We start from the raw sequence: 17033 nt of genomic DNA, 5'->3' as shown, positions 1-17033 counted from the left end.
CGGGGGATTAGGCTGGCCCCAGGTGGCGTATGACCATTTCTAGAGCCTCTTTGCAGAGATTGCGGAGCCGTCAACTATCATATGACGGGCAACTACCTATGGTGCACCAAGCGTAAAAATTCACTTATTTTGTTCCTTGTCCACCTACATACCAAATCGCTGCTCACCCTTCCATGGAAGAAATCTTTACTAACGGCTTGTGGCACTTACTCTGGGCCGACTGCCACCTTCTGTTGAAGAACCACTCCGTAATTTTAGGCTTAGTACTGTGCAGGAGAGACAGAACTCAAGCATATGTTTTCCATTTTCATTTTAAATTAGCACCACTACTATGTAGCCGGTTTTACATATGGATCTAAACAGGAGACCTCCTTTGGCTGCGCTGTAATTATGCTGAGCGTGTCATCAAGATTTATTTACAAAACTACTTTACTGTCTATGCTGCAGAGTCACATGCAATATTGAGGGCACTGGAGCATACCGCACATATGCACGCTGAAAGATTCCTCGTCCCCACCGACTCCCAAATGACCTATCATCCAATGGCAGACAGACATATTCAGAACATCCAGGACTCGCATCTTCGCCAATAAAGGCTGAGAAAGGATGCGTCATTCTGCCGGGTACCAAGCCACAAGGAAATTCAGGGGGATGAACTAGCAATAGTTTGAATCAAGGAGGCATGGATTCTATCCCAGGTGGCTCAATACACTGCCCCCTTTCATACTGTATTATCGCTGTTGACGTTGAAGGTTATTTGGCGATGGGAATAACATTGGCTGGAAATGACAGACAATAAATTGCGGCCAGTAAAAGCGACTACTCATCACCTCCTTTAGGCCACTTAGGCGACATGAAATGGTCCTACTCCTCTTCGGACAGGGCACAGTTCGATGACGAGTGGCTTCTTGCTCGAGCGGGAGAAACATCTGATGTTGGTGCTTGTGATGTGAAGATTATGGTACATCACACTGTAAATTAATGTAGTTTATTCTCAAACGGCAGATTTCAATCAGTCAAATGACCTGTCTGTTTTCGCTGGCTGGGACGAATGACTTATGGTTTTGTGAGATATCTGACTTTCTCGCTATCTTGTTAGGCAGGAGTTATAATGTGTTAACAGGGTGGCTGGCTGAACCTGGTCTTTTGTAAGTGATCAAATGCCCACACGTTCTCCTAGTTTTTCGTTAATTTTTAATGGTATAGTTCGTTTTTAATAACGCATTTTAGCAATGAGAATGTCGCAAAATTTAAATTTTTACTGATTGGGCGTCATGAGAAAGGCGAAAGTGAGTGGAAACGGGTGAGACTGATTGTATTTTCAAGTCCATTATGTTTTAGGCATTTTTAATTTTAACTAATTAAACCGTATTCGACTCGATTTATTTTAGCAAAGGCTCTAATAAACTCGCCATTGAATGCTATAAATCCTTAAACACATAAAATGTATCCGTTTTCGCTAATGTTATAACAATGGATGTTGCGTCCTTAAAATTTTATTTTACTGTTTACTTTGTTTTCGTGATAATTAGCTAAGGCTGCATGGAGACTTGTCAAGTTTTCTACACGTGTTCTTTTACAAGATAAACCAGACATGGAAAGGAAAAAGAAGTATTTAGGCTTTACAATACCTGAATAAAAATAAACCTACTCAGTGCATGGATAATAACGTAAACAGATAAGAGATTTCAATGAAAAAAGTTTCAACAGCGAAAAAATCAAATCGGTTGAATAAGGAGTGTAGCTCGGATGATGTTTACCGTTCTAAAAGAAGACAAGACACAAAGGATGCAGTAAAAAAGAACTAGGTACTGTGTACTAAAAATTGTTTGATGTGTTCGTTACAATTTAAAGGATCACTGTGAACCGTACAAGAATATGGTTTCCATAAAGCAACCAACCGTTTACAATAAGATTTAACTTAAATCTTGTTGCGACCTGTTCGCTGTATCAAATCTTGTTGCAACCAGTTGGCTATATTACACATATCATGCTGTGTTTGTGCATGTTTATTTACTCGAGTAAATTAAAGATTTTTGTCTTACTTGGACGACACTTATCATATTCATCAGGTTATCAACAGCGCAAAACAATTACCATAGACAATGGTAACCGGTAAATGTAACCTATAAGTTCATGCCGCAGCGAGTGTCCAGCTTAACTGGCGGCAGTAAACTTTTCAGATTCTAAAGAATAGCCGCCGACTGGTCACGACAAACAAAAACGATAACAACAGCTGGGCGCGGTCCTCGCCCCAAACGTATACCTGAGTGTGACGTCACCCCCCCCCCCCCCCCGCCGCTCCCGTGGGACAGCAACATACCGATCCACTCTAATACGCACAACACGATGATAAGAAGTAACTGCAGCTGCAGCTAACGTAACTTCATCACAGTAAACCACTGTTATGTGTGCCTACAAAACATATCGCCCCAAACAAGAATAGTTATCACTTGCATATTCTGTATCTAGTGAGATACAAATGATGTTTTTATAAGCCAAGGACCAGTTGAGAGACGCTCTTGCAACTGGAACAAAGCTCGTTGGTTTCATTGTATAAACAATTTCCCTAACAGCCTTAGTGTTCCTTGGGCACCTTCTAACAACGGTTCCGGTAAACAGCTTTCGCAAGGTGCATTTGCTTGCGTATACCGGAACCTCGAGCAGATGTATTTTGCAGACGTGACCCACAACGAGCATCTTTAGCTGGTGGTTGAATATGAGATATATAACCCCGAAATCGACAGCGTTATGGAACTAAGAGAAAAGTGAATAATAAAACTGTAAGAGAAAAACTTATAAAATAGGTCTTAAAAAATCACACACGCAGATACAAAGACAAAGCAAGAGGAGCTGTGGCAGAACTACAGATCGCAGCTAGAGCTATTCTATTACGATCTTTGTCATTCTTGCTTTAGGCATAGAGATTCTTTGTTGGCATGAAATTAATCAAGTAAAATAGTTCTGTATATTGAGTGATTTACGAGTTATGGAACACAAAACTAATCAAAATGTTGCAACATTTTACAACAAACAGGACGGAATTTCTAAGTACTGCCTGCAACCGATTAGAGGCCAAATTTTCAACCTAACTGAATCAGAATGTTTACACTGGAAATCCCTGTTGTCTCTCCTCAACCGGCTGGAATTCTTCCAGTTCGTGGGGTCTTAACAACTGTGGAAGATGTTAAGAACTCTGCAGAAAGTAATTGACAAATCAAAGGAGTTCATATGAGAATTGACGTCCTATTTTTGCAGAAGGAATGAAGGAGATGCGACGTAGAACTGTGTTTTAGCTTAACGTGCCGTCACAAACCAGCAGAATGTGACCTCAGGGAAGTAGATGGTGGTCTAACTTCCGGTATTCTGACTGTAAGCTTTTCAGTCCTTCACCATCAGTGGGTGCCGGGGGAAGGGGAGAGGAGGCGCTCACTAACTGCCTGCAAGCTGCAGCGTCTGACCAATGACGTCACGCGCCCCTCTCCCACCTAAACACTGCACCAGTGACTGCCCGCGAAGTCCGACAACAGGTTTCAGCAGTGACTCCTCCTTGGAGAACGGGGACGACACAAGGTTTCGCACTATCCCCACCACGTGGTCCCAGCTCTAACCAAGCCACCAACGAAAAATCAGAAGTGGAAGGCCAATCTGAAAGCGCTATGTTTCAAATGGCTCTGAGCACCATGGGACTTAACATCTGAGGTCATCAGTCCCCTAGACTTAGAACTACTTAAACCTAACTAACCTAAGGATTCACACACATCCATGCCCGAGGCAGGAATCGAACCTGCGACTGTAGCAGCCGCGTGGTCGTTATGTTTCACCCGCTTGCAAATAAAAACAGCTAACGTTTACTTACCGTCTATAGCACTGCTCCTTCTTTGAAAAGTTGCCTACTGAAGTGTGAAAATTGTGTTCTCTGAAAATTAGATTTATTTGCAATAACTGTACTTGTTTGTGAAAATTAAGGTTAGCGTTTTTGTTTTTCGTATCGCTGTTTTAAATACGGACATCAGATGAACTAAGGGTGTGTGAAGTGAAATGTTAAGCTTCTTCAATAGTTGCTACCAAGAATTGTTGTACGTTAGACAAGTGGTAAAAACAAGTTCTATATTAAGCATGTTATCAAATGGGCGCCAAATAAATTATGTGAAATGTAATTATTTACGCACAGTACAAACGCATTTATGGGAAATTGGTATTTTTCGTAGCAATGTTTGATACGCTATACACAAATACCATATCTATTGTACTTTGGTGCATTTGTGGTATCAGATATATTTCTCATTTTGATTGACATGTGTGGTAGAAAAATTGTTCTGTTATGTAATGCAGGCTTTAGTCACGTAAACTTGACCTCCTGAAGTTCTTTAAACTGGGCAGCTTACTTTTTCACTTTTAAAGCTTTCCAGTATTATTGCACACTTTTATTCCCTTGGAATTTTCTTGCTGATTCCAAGAGTGTAATAGTGGAGTTTTTCAAAAATATTAAAGTTATTAATATAGCTCAAAAACAGGTGAGGTGGAACAAGTCCAGTGAACTCTTATAAGAGTGTCCAACATGAAGTGCAGCACACCTGAGAATGCAGCGAAAAGAAGAAAGACCTACACTTTTGCGTAAAGACCTCGAGGAGAAGCTGTTTTAGTGTTGTCTTGCTACCTCTTCCTTCATATTTACTGGCAATGACTTGTGAAGAATGACTGTACAAATGGCAGAGATAGATAACATTGACCATCCTTTCAAAGACGAAATTGCTGGGCAAATGGGGGGAGTGAGAGAGAGAGAGGGGGGGGGGGGGAGTTCTGAAACGACACAAAGCTAAACTGTCGAAATCAATTCCACATGGTTCTTGGATTCAGCAAAAGTAACTTTCTGGAAGATGTTATATTATACCTACTTTGAAACTAGGTTATGTTTTCTCTGATTTGATACCTTCTTTTAATTTTGTTTAGCATTAGTTTGATTATTTGTACATGGGATCCGATTTTGGCAGCTATTTTTGTAACTCGGTAAGTGTAAATTTTTCAGATATTTTTTCATAATAACGCTTCGTTTATTACCTATTATTAAAATGTAAATACTACATCACATTATAAAATATTACATGCTTTTACAAGAATTAATTATTTTCTATTTTTTAAATAAATAACAAAATGGGACTCCCCTTTTAGGCTCTTTCCTCTCCAAAAGTCATTGCTGTTCGTTTAAGCTGTAGTCTTAGGTTGATGCCTAACCACATCCATGGAAATCGGGACATAAACGGAAACAATATTTGTTAGAAGTATGAATAAAAATATCATTGCTGCTCTCCGAATCCGTCATAGACGCAAGGATGTAACCTAAGACACGTAATATGATGCGTTTAACAGTAAGTACACGTGCGAAAGGAACGTTGGATGCGAAGGAATAAAGTTAAACGTTCATGTTAGGCTCTCCTGTTAGCTTTTTCCGTCGATGTGTCATTAGTTGATATTTAATTATAAGAAATACTACCAAGGGTGACATGTTTGTGATAAAACATCACCACACCAAAAACAACTTTAGTAAAAAACGAATATAAAGCTGCACGCGGGTGAAACATAGCGCTTTCCGACTGGCCTTCCAGTTGTGACGTAGTTAGAGCTGGCACGACGTGGTGGGGATAGTGCAAAGCCCTGCGTTGTTTTGGTTGCTCGCCTCCTCCTTAGTGTACTCCCTTCACTCCATTACTCCTTCCTTCTGCGAAACTGTGAGAACAGTTTATTTCGCTATCCATCCTGTGGGGGAAAAAACGTAGACATTTGGAAAATATGCTGCTTGAACTTGAAATGTTTAAGATACTAATAATAATAATGCAAACCGAATGCGGATCCAAATGTGTTTAAATAATACAAAAATACTGAAGCCTGGGCGAGGTAGATGTTGTTTGTTCAGTAGATACTTTTATAATTACCTCCCTTGTAAGGAGCCGCTTTTATGATACTAAAATTTGAGACTCACACGGAGACAGCACGACCGTGGGGTCGGGGATTTGTCCGAAATTTTGTGTGGTGAAAGAGAACCTCTAACACCTTAGGTGGTTAAAATATTAGGACGCACTACCCTTAAAACCCCGGGGAAAAATAGATCCAAAGTTTCTTAGGTGCCTTATGACAAAATGTTAGTCCCTTACCGAGCTGCCGTCTAGCATAGATGGATAGGCCTCGGAGTCTTACGCCAGAGGTCTCGGCAATTTTTTTCATCTCTTTCATTTTCTTTCGTTATTCCACCAATTATTCAGAAAGTTTTGCAAACCTACGTTATCTTTAACAAATTAGTTACATTATTGAATAAAAATTATTTTCCTTTTGTCCAACAGCACAGTTCATGGCGGTGGGTTTTCCATTTTTAATTGTAAATTACATGAGGGGAAACATTGGGTTTTTAATCAGAATAACAAAGTCGATTGGGAAACATTTAGTTTTTATACATATAATAATTATAAACAAGAACTGCAGTGGTAATTATCGTAAAAACAAACAAAGCGACATCTTGCGCAGCATATAAAGGCGGATATTCTTCAGTCACAGGGCGTTTGCAATAAATCTGTACAAAAACATGCCCCATTAACATTTACGAAAGTGTTTTGAGTTTCTGATAATATTGAGGCAAACCAGGCATATCGAATCATGCCTCGGAATATTGGTGACGATAGTTGAGGTGAATTATTGAATGAATCTTTATACAATCTTCCCGGGAATTAATTTCACGATTCTTCTGTAACAATGCGCAGCAATTTTGCAAGCAACAGAAGAAAAAAAAGTGCCGTGGGAGGAATCGAACCCAAGACCTCTGGCGTAATGGTCCGAGCGCTAAACATGTAGGCCAAACGGCGTCTTGACAATGGACTAACATTTTATGCTCATAAGGGACCTAAGAAACTTTGGATTGATTTTTCCCGAGATTTTCAGAGTAGTGCGTCCTAATATTTTAACCACGTAAGGTGTTAGGGGTCCTCTTTCACCACACAAACTGTCAGACAAAACCCCGACCCCACGGTCGTGCCGTCTCCTTGTCAGTTTTGAACGGATGGAAGCGAAAGGGCCGGCCGATGTGACCGTTCTGTTCTAGGTGCTTTAGTTGGAACCGCTCTGCTGCTACGGTCGCAGGTTCGAATTCTGCCTCGGGCATAGATGTGTGTGATGTCCTTAGGTTAGTTAGGTTTAAGTAGTTCTAAGTCAAGGGCACTGATGACCTCAGATGTCAAGTCCCAAAGTGCTTAGAACCATTTGAACCATTTTTTTGCTTCTACTATAGGAGCAACGAGTTCCTCTTCGGACAGAACAGAGGTCTTGCAAACAATGTTGCGTGTCTGTTCAAACACAAAATAGTCCAGAGGGGTCAAATCAGGGGATCGAGTACCCCGTGTAACAGGACCACCACTGACAACCCGTTTTCCAGGAAACTGTAGGTTGAAGAATCGGCGCAGATACTGGCTCCCCTTCATGCTCGAACTGCACGCGCCGTATTGTAGCGAGAGGCACGTCACCCAACAACTCTGCCAATGCTCTTGCAAGGAAACTGTAAGCTCCTGCCATTTAATGGCCTAAATAGGAGATATGTCCCAATTACATACTCACCAACAATATCCGCCCACAGATTCACGTAGAACAGCACTTGACTAGAGTGATTAAATATCGCAGGTGGAACAAACTCGCTCCAAACATGTCACATGTGGATGTTGAAGACTCCAAAGTTTTGTAGCAAACATAAACCAAATAAGTGTACTCACTCCATGTGTATCGCTTAATTAGTAAACAAGCACTGTGCTGGATCGAAATGTGAAATAATCTCAATGAAGCTATTATCCTGACAGATGCAAGAGGCTTTTCATACCCCATACACGATTTACCTATTGATTTTAAGCAATTCCAATTCCTAATTAAGGATTCGTTGGCAATAACAGTAAACAAAGCTGAAGCTCAGAGAGAGGGTTCAAATGGCTCTGAGCATTATGGGACTTAACTGCTGTGTCCTCAGTCCCCTAGAACTTAGAACTACTTAAACCTAACTAACCTAAAGACATAACACACATCCATGACCGACGCAGGATTCGAACCTGCAACCGTAGCGGTCGCGCGGTTCCAGACTGTAGCACCTAAAACCGCTCGGCCACTCCGGCCGGCCCAGAGAGAGGGGAGAAGAGGCGATTCACACAGGGTTGTGTGTCGGGGGGGGGGGGGGGAGGGAGGGTTGGAGTAGGAGATTAGGATGTATATCCAATTCTCTTGCATATTCAGCAATTGCGAAGCATTGCCTGTTTCACTAGTTACGTACATATACCATAAGTCAATTATGGAAATTGCAAGATTGGAAAAGGGCGATGTCACCATGTTACTTTTACCAGAAGTGCCTAGTCACGTTGTTGTTGAACAATACCAGAGTTGAAAGAGTTGAAACAACTCATTTTCGATGTTGGGACCACCTTATGATGCGAGGAAAGGAAAATACTTCTTTGCTGTAGCACATTCTGGAATACTCATTATGATTTGCTTCAGTTCCCAACGTATCACATAGTTCACAGTTAGTGGCTCTAAACGAATGCTAATAACTATATGCGAACATTGGTTATCTTTCAGATTCTCCTCCAAAGGAGTAATGCGCCCCGAAATATTCACGTGTGTTGTGCTACAGTAATGCTTGTCAGTTCACAGATATATTCGATAAAATGTTTGTTAATTCTCAAATATATTCGCAACTTTAGTAAAGAGTTTCGGATACGTTAGACGTCTGAAAATTTAAAAAAAATAATAATAAACTGTTTCTTGACGCTCACCACTTGTATAAGAAGTTACAACACAGTTTTAGTTGATGAAACTTCCTGGCAGATTAAAACTGTGTACCGGACCGAGACTCGAACTCGGGATCTTTGCCTTTCGCAGACAAGTGCTCTACCAGCTGAGCTACCCAAGCGCGACTCTCGCTCCGTCCTCACAGCTTTACTTCTGCCAGTATCTCGTCTCCTACCTTCCAAACTTTACAGAAGCTCTCCTGCGAACCTAGCAGAACTAGCACTCCTGAAAGAAAGGATATTGCTGAGACATGGCTTAGCCACAGCCTGGGGGGCGTTTCCAGAATGAGATTTTCACTCTGCAGTGGAGTGTGCGCTAATATGAAACTTCCTGGCGGACTAAAACTGTGTATCGGACCGAGACTCGAATTCGGGAACTTTGCCTTTCGCGGGCAAGCGCTCTACCATCTGAGGTTTGCAGGAGAGCTTCTGTAAAGTTTGGAAGGTCGGAGACGAGATACTGTCAGAAGTAAAGCTGTGAGTACCGGGCGTGAGTCGTGCTTGGGTAGCTCAGATGGTAGAGCACTTGCCCGCGAAAGGCAAAGTTCCCGAGTTCAAGTCTCAGTCCGACACACAGTTTCAATCTGCCAGGAAGTTTCATATCAGCGCACACTCCGCTGCAGAGTGAAAATCTCATTCTAGTTTTAGCTGATGTGTATTGGAGGTTTCTGTTTGCATGTTTCTGTAAGGGCTAAAGCCATGCACGCAGGAGCCCGTGCGCACACGAGTCTGTAGCTGCCTCTGACTCTGAATGCTTAACCAACACCTCAAGAATCCGTACAAGTGGACGCCCGTCGCAGAACACCTCCACAGTTCAAGTCGCTGGCCCCCTGCTCGTGATAAACGGTCAGCGGAAAAGCTGTTTAACTAGTGAAGCTCGAACAAGGTGTCAGTCAGTCTATCGGCTCTCTGTGTGTCTAGAAGAGTCTAATTATTCGGGGCTAGGGTGACAGCGATGACGGGTTGGCTTAGCGTGTGTGTTATTTTAAATAGTATTTGGTGAAAGTTATTCACTCGGCGGATCTAATGATACGTTGCTTTCTAAATAGTACCTGGGGTCCTCAACAGAGCATAGCCAATTATATTTCTGTTGTAGACTCCGTTCGTATGTTTGTTTATGAAAATATTGTTTCTTTCTTTGAGTGCAGCTCTCCACTTAGGTCTCTCGTGATATTCATTTACTTCCGTACAAGGCTACCTCTACACCAGTGGTTCACAACGTAACTGTGATCAGGGACCACTTCGATTTTTTGTAGCTAGCGGGGACCACAAGTAAGAAAAAAAATAAAAAATAAAAAAAAATAAAGAAACATGGTGCCAATCTAAAATGGTTCAAATGCCTCTAAGCACTATGGGACTTAACAGCTGAGGTCATCAGTCCCCTAGACGTACAACTACCTAAACCTGACTAATCTAAGGACATCACACACATCCATGCCCGAGGCAGGATACGAACCTGAGACCGTAGCAGCAGAGCGGTTCCGGACTGAAGCGCCAAGAACCGCTTGGCCACAGCGGCGGGCGTCAAACTAGAAATACACTTTAATCAAAACTTTTTAACATATTTGTTAAACTCAAAAGTAACATGCATTAACAGTACTATTATAATAGGAAATACATGTTCAGTAGAAAATTAAATTCGGTTTGCATCGATGTGGATTTTGAGCTTGCATAATCTGTACCAAGTTCCGTAATCCCGGCTTTAATACTATTGCTCAGAGCTACAGACGTATAGTCACTTACATTCGGTGCATTCCTGGACATGATTTAAATTACCAGTCACGCAGAAAACCCTTGTCTGTATAAATAAATTTCTAAGAAAGTCTTAAGGTAGGGTAAGATGATTTTTCGAAGCTTAGTGTATGTAATTGCTTTTTACGCCAGAACTGCTCAAGAGAATCAGATTCAAATTTTTCCCTACAGTTTCTGTTATTTTGGAGTTCAATGAGCTCTTCTCGCATTTCTTTTGCAATTTCTCCTACAGTAGTAATAAACGGGTTGTCAACTTTAGCTTATGTTTTGATGTATTCTAGAAAATAATAATTGAATTCATCAGCTAACATTCGCAGATGACTCTTGATGCTTTGTTGTATGTTTGCGCTAATCGTGTCACACTTTTACCATCAGTGAGAGCTAACGCAGAATAATGGTTTTTGCCTATTTCACCTATCCATAACTGAAGTTTGCAAATAAAGACAAATATAAAGATATTTGCAACGACTTCGAAATGTCTGTTTCTGGAAGCTTGCAACTGCACGTTTAACTTACGCAAATGTGTGAAAATATCCACAAGATAAGCCAAAGGCATCTGAAGTGTCAGATCGGAAAACTCCTCTAGGAACTCGCTCATTTTTTTTTCTCATCTAAAAACGACGACCTATTCTTTCAATTCGTGTAATCTCGACAACCATGTTACCTTTAGACACTCAACGAACTTACACGTCAAACAAAAGGGTACAATGGTAGGAGTCTATGTCGGTGCGAAGTTTTTCTAAAGGCGTGTATTTAAGCCGACGCCTTTGATAGCACTTAACACATTTACGGCCAATTGTATTGTATTGTTAAGGGATTCATCTAGTGTTGTGAGCTAGCGCCTGACGCTGTATTATAGAATGCGTTGTCAGTTCCAAATAATTATTGTTTTATTAACGTAGCTAGACCAGAATGTGACCCCCATCCCCCAGATGGCTCACATAACTTTTGTGAGTACATGCTTTGCCAACATCGGGCCCCAGCCCTTGGAATGCTAATTCACTTTCTGTACAGCAACTCTGTCCTCCTACTATTCTTTATCTCCTATCCATTTCCTTTGGATGGTGTACCTGATGCCGACAGTGCTTGGATTTGTTTTTCTGTTTTGGACAATTGGGTTTCCTGAGTTGGAGTTTGGAAGCCACCACCACTACTCTGCAACTGTAAGACTGTAAGCCATGAGCATGCTTCAGCATGCATCGTGCAGTTTGACAGTGGAACATTTTGTGTCACAGGCAACACGGTTCTTGCCTTAGTCATGTGTATGATAAAAACCTCTATAAAGAAACCCCCAGCCACAAGATGTGCTGCATGCCAACGAGATATATGTCTGTCGAGGAGGGCTAGTTTTTATCAGGCAACCTCTGAGGAACCTGCCGCGCCTTAGTTGCACAAGGCTTATCCAGGCAATCAGAGCTCTGTTCCATCGATAGCTGCTCCTGGAAACACAATGAATCGACTCAAACTTTATTGCACTAGTGGCCATTAAGTCCCAGATGTCTCTTCAGATGGAAATTATTGTTACAGTGCAGAGAGATACAACCCCAGAATGTTTCTTTGCCTGGCTACTCCATGTGAAAAACAAACCAGACATCTGGGGGTGAACCGTTTCACCGATTATTTGGTATATAGTTAGACCGATGGTGAAAAATCCAGAATGGTTCGTTATGGATTGCAGTTTTCTCTGCTGCTCAATCTACAGCTCTTCAGGTATATGACAGTCTAAATGACGTACCTGTGACACATGCCCCACCCAAGACGTGCAACATGATCCAAGGAATCATTTTCCACAGAGGCGTTATGCCCCAAACAGATGAGGAATTCTATCTTCAGCAGCGAGGCATACATCTCATTAGACATGTACAAAAGCGCCCAAGGATAATCATATAAGATAGAGGTGTCTTTATCTTAGCCTTTTAAAGGAATGTAATCCCAGAGAAGTTTAAGGTCAAGGTGTACAGATGTAATGTGAAACAATATATCCCACCACCTAGTAGGCACTTCAGTTGCTTATAATTTGAGCATATGTCATCCCGATATGTGATGGACCCAAAATGTGACAACTGTAGATGATTATTTAACAAACATAGCCATTATCAACATCCACTTGTGTGTGTGAACCGTGCAGAACATCACGCTCCACATTCTCCAGTTTACCCAGTTTTTAAAGAAGAATAGAAGATCCATGAATACAAATATACTTACCAACTTTTGTATGCTGAGGCATGGAAGAAATATGAATACCTATATCCTATGGATATGACGATCAATTACGCTAACATCACGACCACTATCCCACCCCACCTCAAACTTTCCTACACCAGATCTCTCACTACCCTCCTGTGCTGTGGTTCTCACAGTACCTTCTTTAGGAATCATTTCAGAAACTCAGCCACAGAAGCATTGTCTACCTTCGGCACCTGCCCATAGCATGGTTCTCTCTTGGGACCTGTCTCCCCATCAAACCTCAGACAGGAGGCTCAATACCAGAAAATGGCTGAAGAACACACAGCTTGTCAGTCCCAGGGCTGTTCGCAGTTCATGTGCCTCTTCAGTCAATTTGGATTGCTCATTGAATGAACCTTGCTCACCAAAAGTTATGGAGGGGAAAAAGAAGACGACGACGCAGAACAAGGCACTTTCAGTGCCACCAGAGGTGCCAGAGCCTTCCATGCAGTCGGATCCTGAGCCAATGTTTGTGGTTGTCATTCCATCCTCGCTGGTGAAAGAATGTGATTCTGTAGCATCAGCAGCCCTTATGGCCCCTTCACATGTGTCTTGGCCACTAGTCATAGTATTTTGATGGGTACTACTGTCACCATCTGGAACTACACCACCTTACTTCCTCCTCTTCTGCAGTTTGCAATGCTCTCAAAGAAACACATATTGGTAACCATTCTCCAATACTCCATAGTTATTGTTTATTCTGTCAGAGCAGTGGTGGTCTCGAGGACATCTGGAGGGCCAGTACATTGGTTTGTACAGATGTCATCAGTAAATGGATTCCCCTTCATACCTTGTACGAGATAATAGCAACGTGAGCGCAAAAGCGCTCAATGATTACAATTTGCAACATTTATCTACCTCCAGGCAAGCCACTTACCTATTTTGAACTGACCACATTAATCCAATAATTCACACACTCGTTTCTCCTGCTTGACGACTTCAGGACATGCCTGTGGGGAAGTACTACTTACCATCTCTTCAGGTAGGTGCTTCTAATAGACCAGCTTCTCACAGACCATGATCTGCGCTTTCTCAGTGATTGTTCTCCTACCCACTAAATAAGAGAATTTTAGCTGACGGTTAGCACCGTGAATATCTCCAAGACAGATTTCCACATATGCGCGTATACAAAAAGACGGATCAGGAAATGCATACATAGATCACAAGCCTACTCCGGGACGCAAATTCAGGCTCCCTGAAGTAGCGTCCACACACTCTGCCGAACTTACAGCGATTTTGGAGAGCCGAAATACGCAAAAGAATTTCAAGAAGAAACACTCATTATTTTATCAGACTCACGCTCATCTTTGTTACTGTCAAACAGCTACGATGTCGAAAACACAAAAGATTGTCTAGTATACCGCATTACATCAGCATTTCAGGAACTTTCACGCCGAAATAGGACAACAATTTTGTTTTGAGCGAAGGCGCACTGTGGAATAAAAGCAAAGGAAAAAAACAGACATTCTGCATAAGGAAGATGTGAACACTGGTTCAGTGGAATAGGATCATGTGCCGCCTGCCAAGGACGAAAAACGTGACCCTGATGTAATGAAAAGCTTCATCGTCTTACGAAATTAAATGAAAACACTACTCCGAAGTGGTACCTAACCTCTCATTACGTCCTTGGTACCAAAATGGCAGATACAGCAGAAACATGTCCCCAAAGGAGTTACAGATATTGGCTGCGAGTGGGCATTGATTTAAATGAACGGGGAAAGTTGTAAACTTGTGCCAGACCGGTGTTCGAACCCGAGTCTCTGCGCCGTCCGACACAGTGGTCATAGCAACTGCACGGACTACCCTGGTACACCTCTCGTTACACCCAAATTCTCAACTGATCCACACACTATAAGTGCCCCTTGTCGGCTATGCTTATTACTCGCGGCATTTCGCCGATTCCCCCAAGAGCTTATGCTTGGTGCTATTTAAATAAATGCCCACTCGTCGCCAACGTCTTAATTCAAACTGGCTGCTGGATCAACCACACCCACCGTATATATAAACATTACGACTTCGATTTCACGGGAGATTCCGTCAACATATCTAATGCATCAACAGGATCACATCTTCATGCGAGTGTGGCAGTAACGAAGATGACATTTGCTTCGGTTGCGACCGAAAATATCAAGAAACTACGAAACTAATGCAGCATATGATATCCCGTGACAAAGCTTTATTAACAAGCATTAAAATTCTGTTAGCGATAAAAGGCGTGAAAGCGTGTATACTTCTATGATTTTGTAACTAAGAGACAAATAAGAATATGAGAAACGCTGTTCGTTTTACAGTATAGAAAATGGTTCTTAATTTTCTTTCGTCACTGACGTAACTTCAGCTTAAACTGATGGAAAGTATAATTACTCTTTTAATGGTTCAGTCTGTCAGACATTTACAAGCTAAGAAATTATTTTTACGCTGGCTGTATGCGTGCTGCCCAAAAGCCATTAATAAATTTAAAATAAAAATATCTGTTCCTATCGTAAAAAAATGGTTCAAACGGCTCTGAGCAATATGGAACTTAACTTCTGGGGTCATCATCCCCTAGAACTTAGAACTACCTAAACCTAACTAAGGACATCACACACATCCATTCGAACCTGCGACCGCAGCGGTCACGCGGCTCCAGACTGATGCGCCTAGAACCGCTCAGCCACCCCGGCCGGCTGTTCTTATCGTAGAAAAGTTATGCATGGTTATCCCAATCGATAATATTAGGTTTAAATTCACAATGTCCTAGTATAATACTGCCGTACGATTGAGTTTAGACTATTTTAGAATTATTCTACGACCCAAGTTTATGAATCTAGAGGTCGGAACAAACATCCGATTGTTATTAACTTAACCACTGATCGTTGTTGCCCTTGTCAACACCAGTTATCAATCGTATTCATTTTGGGCCTCGCTAGAGCTCAATGTCTCTGCTTTTCGCTATAACCAGTCTTCCTGGAGAGTTTTTTTCGGATTTCAGCATATTAGTCACTTTGTAAGTGTAAATGTATGTTTAGCATGTATCTTTTCACATTGTCAACTAGAAAACATTTGAGTAGAACTGCGCAATCTTTTACTATAGTCGTACCACAGGAAAACCTCTTCTTACATCTAATTATTTATTATTTATTTATTAAATGTCCTTTCATTTCAATGGGATGTGCATTCTAGTTAACTGTAAGATACGGAGCAAATTAACTGACTGCTTTTTACTGTGTAAGATGTTAACTACTGTCAGGCCATAAGAGACGATCGTGCAATTTAAACGGTCGAGGAAAAGAGTCGTATATATTTGTATTTTATGCATGGATGATTTAGAATGATAAGAGGGCCCAACACTAGGATTACGTCTATCGGTAATAACTCTCTTTTTCTATCCCACAGTATTTGACACTACGTTGAACCCAAGCGAAACTCCGACGGATTACAGTCGCGCGTAAGACAAATGGACAGAGAAATTCTTACTTCAGAAGATGTGCTGCAGGTGTCGCAAGCGAGCTCGTGACACGGCTGTATGAGCCGAGAGACAAGTGACTGCGGGGAGACAAGTCAGGTACCTCAGGCAGCAGCAGGACGAACTTTATTTTCTTTAACCTGCACAACACTGACCATCCTTAGCAACAGCCTTGTCTTTCTCAAAGTTCGTACTACTTTCTTAGAGAGCCGTCTCCTACCAGGCTACGGGAAGCAGTTTAGTTCAGGAGAGGTTTCAAACGGTATTATGCCGCACTACTGACAATTCTCCGACTTTCAAGCATGGGCAAAAGCACCATGAGGATGGCTTTCCCATATGTACCCACGCATGAAATAGCAAGGATATACATGCTATTTCGATAAAATGGATTACCAAGACCTTTACAAGGAATGTATCTATTGAGCAGGCACTAGGGGGTTTTTGATGACAGCACCCCACTGATCACTTGCGAATAAAGCACTCCGTCATCAGGCCACAAGTGGCCCATCGGGACCATCCGACCGCCGTGTCATCCTCAGTCGAGGATGCGGATGGAGGGGCATGTGGTCAGCACACCGCTCTCCCGGTCGTTATGATGGTCTTCTGCGACCGGAGCCGCTACTATTCGGTAGAGCATCTCCGCAATTGGCATCACGAGCGAGGCTGAGTGCACCCCGAAAAATGGCAACAGCGCATGGTGGCCTGGATGGTCACCCATCCAAGTGCCGGCCACGACCGACAGCGCTTAACTTCGGTGATCTCAAGGGAACCGGTGTATCCACTGCGGCAAGGCCGTTGCC

General features: G+C 42.1%; 1 pseudogene; it reads right to left on the bottom strand.

Annotated features, from left to right (window-relative positions):
• Window positions 1–16915: 16915 nt before the first annotated feature.
• LOC126428346 (5S ribosomal RNA) lies at window positions 16916–17033 on the bottom strand (annotated as a pseudogene).

This window comes from Schistocerca serialis, chromosome 1 (genome assembly GCF_023864345.2).
Source record: "Schistocerca serialis cubense isolate TAMUIC-IGC-003099 chromosome 1, iqSchSeri2.2, whole genome shotgun sequence".
NCBI classification, from domain to species: domain Eukaryota; kingdom Metazoa; phylum Arthropoda; class Insecta; order Orthoptera; family Acrididae; genus Schistocerca; species Schistocerca serialis.
This window is presented reverse-complemented; position numbering and strand designations above follow the sequence as displayed.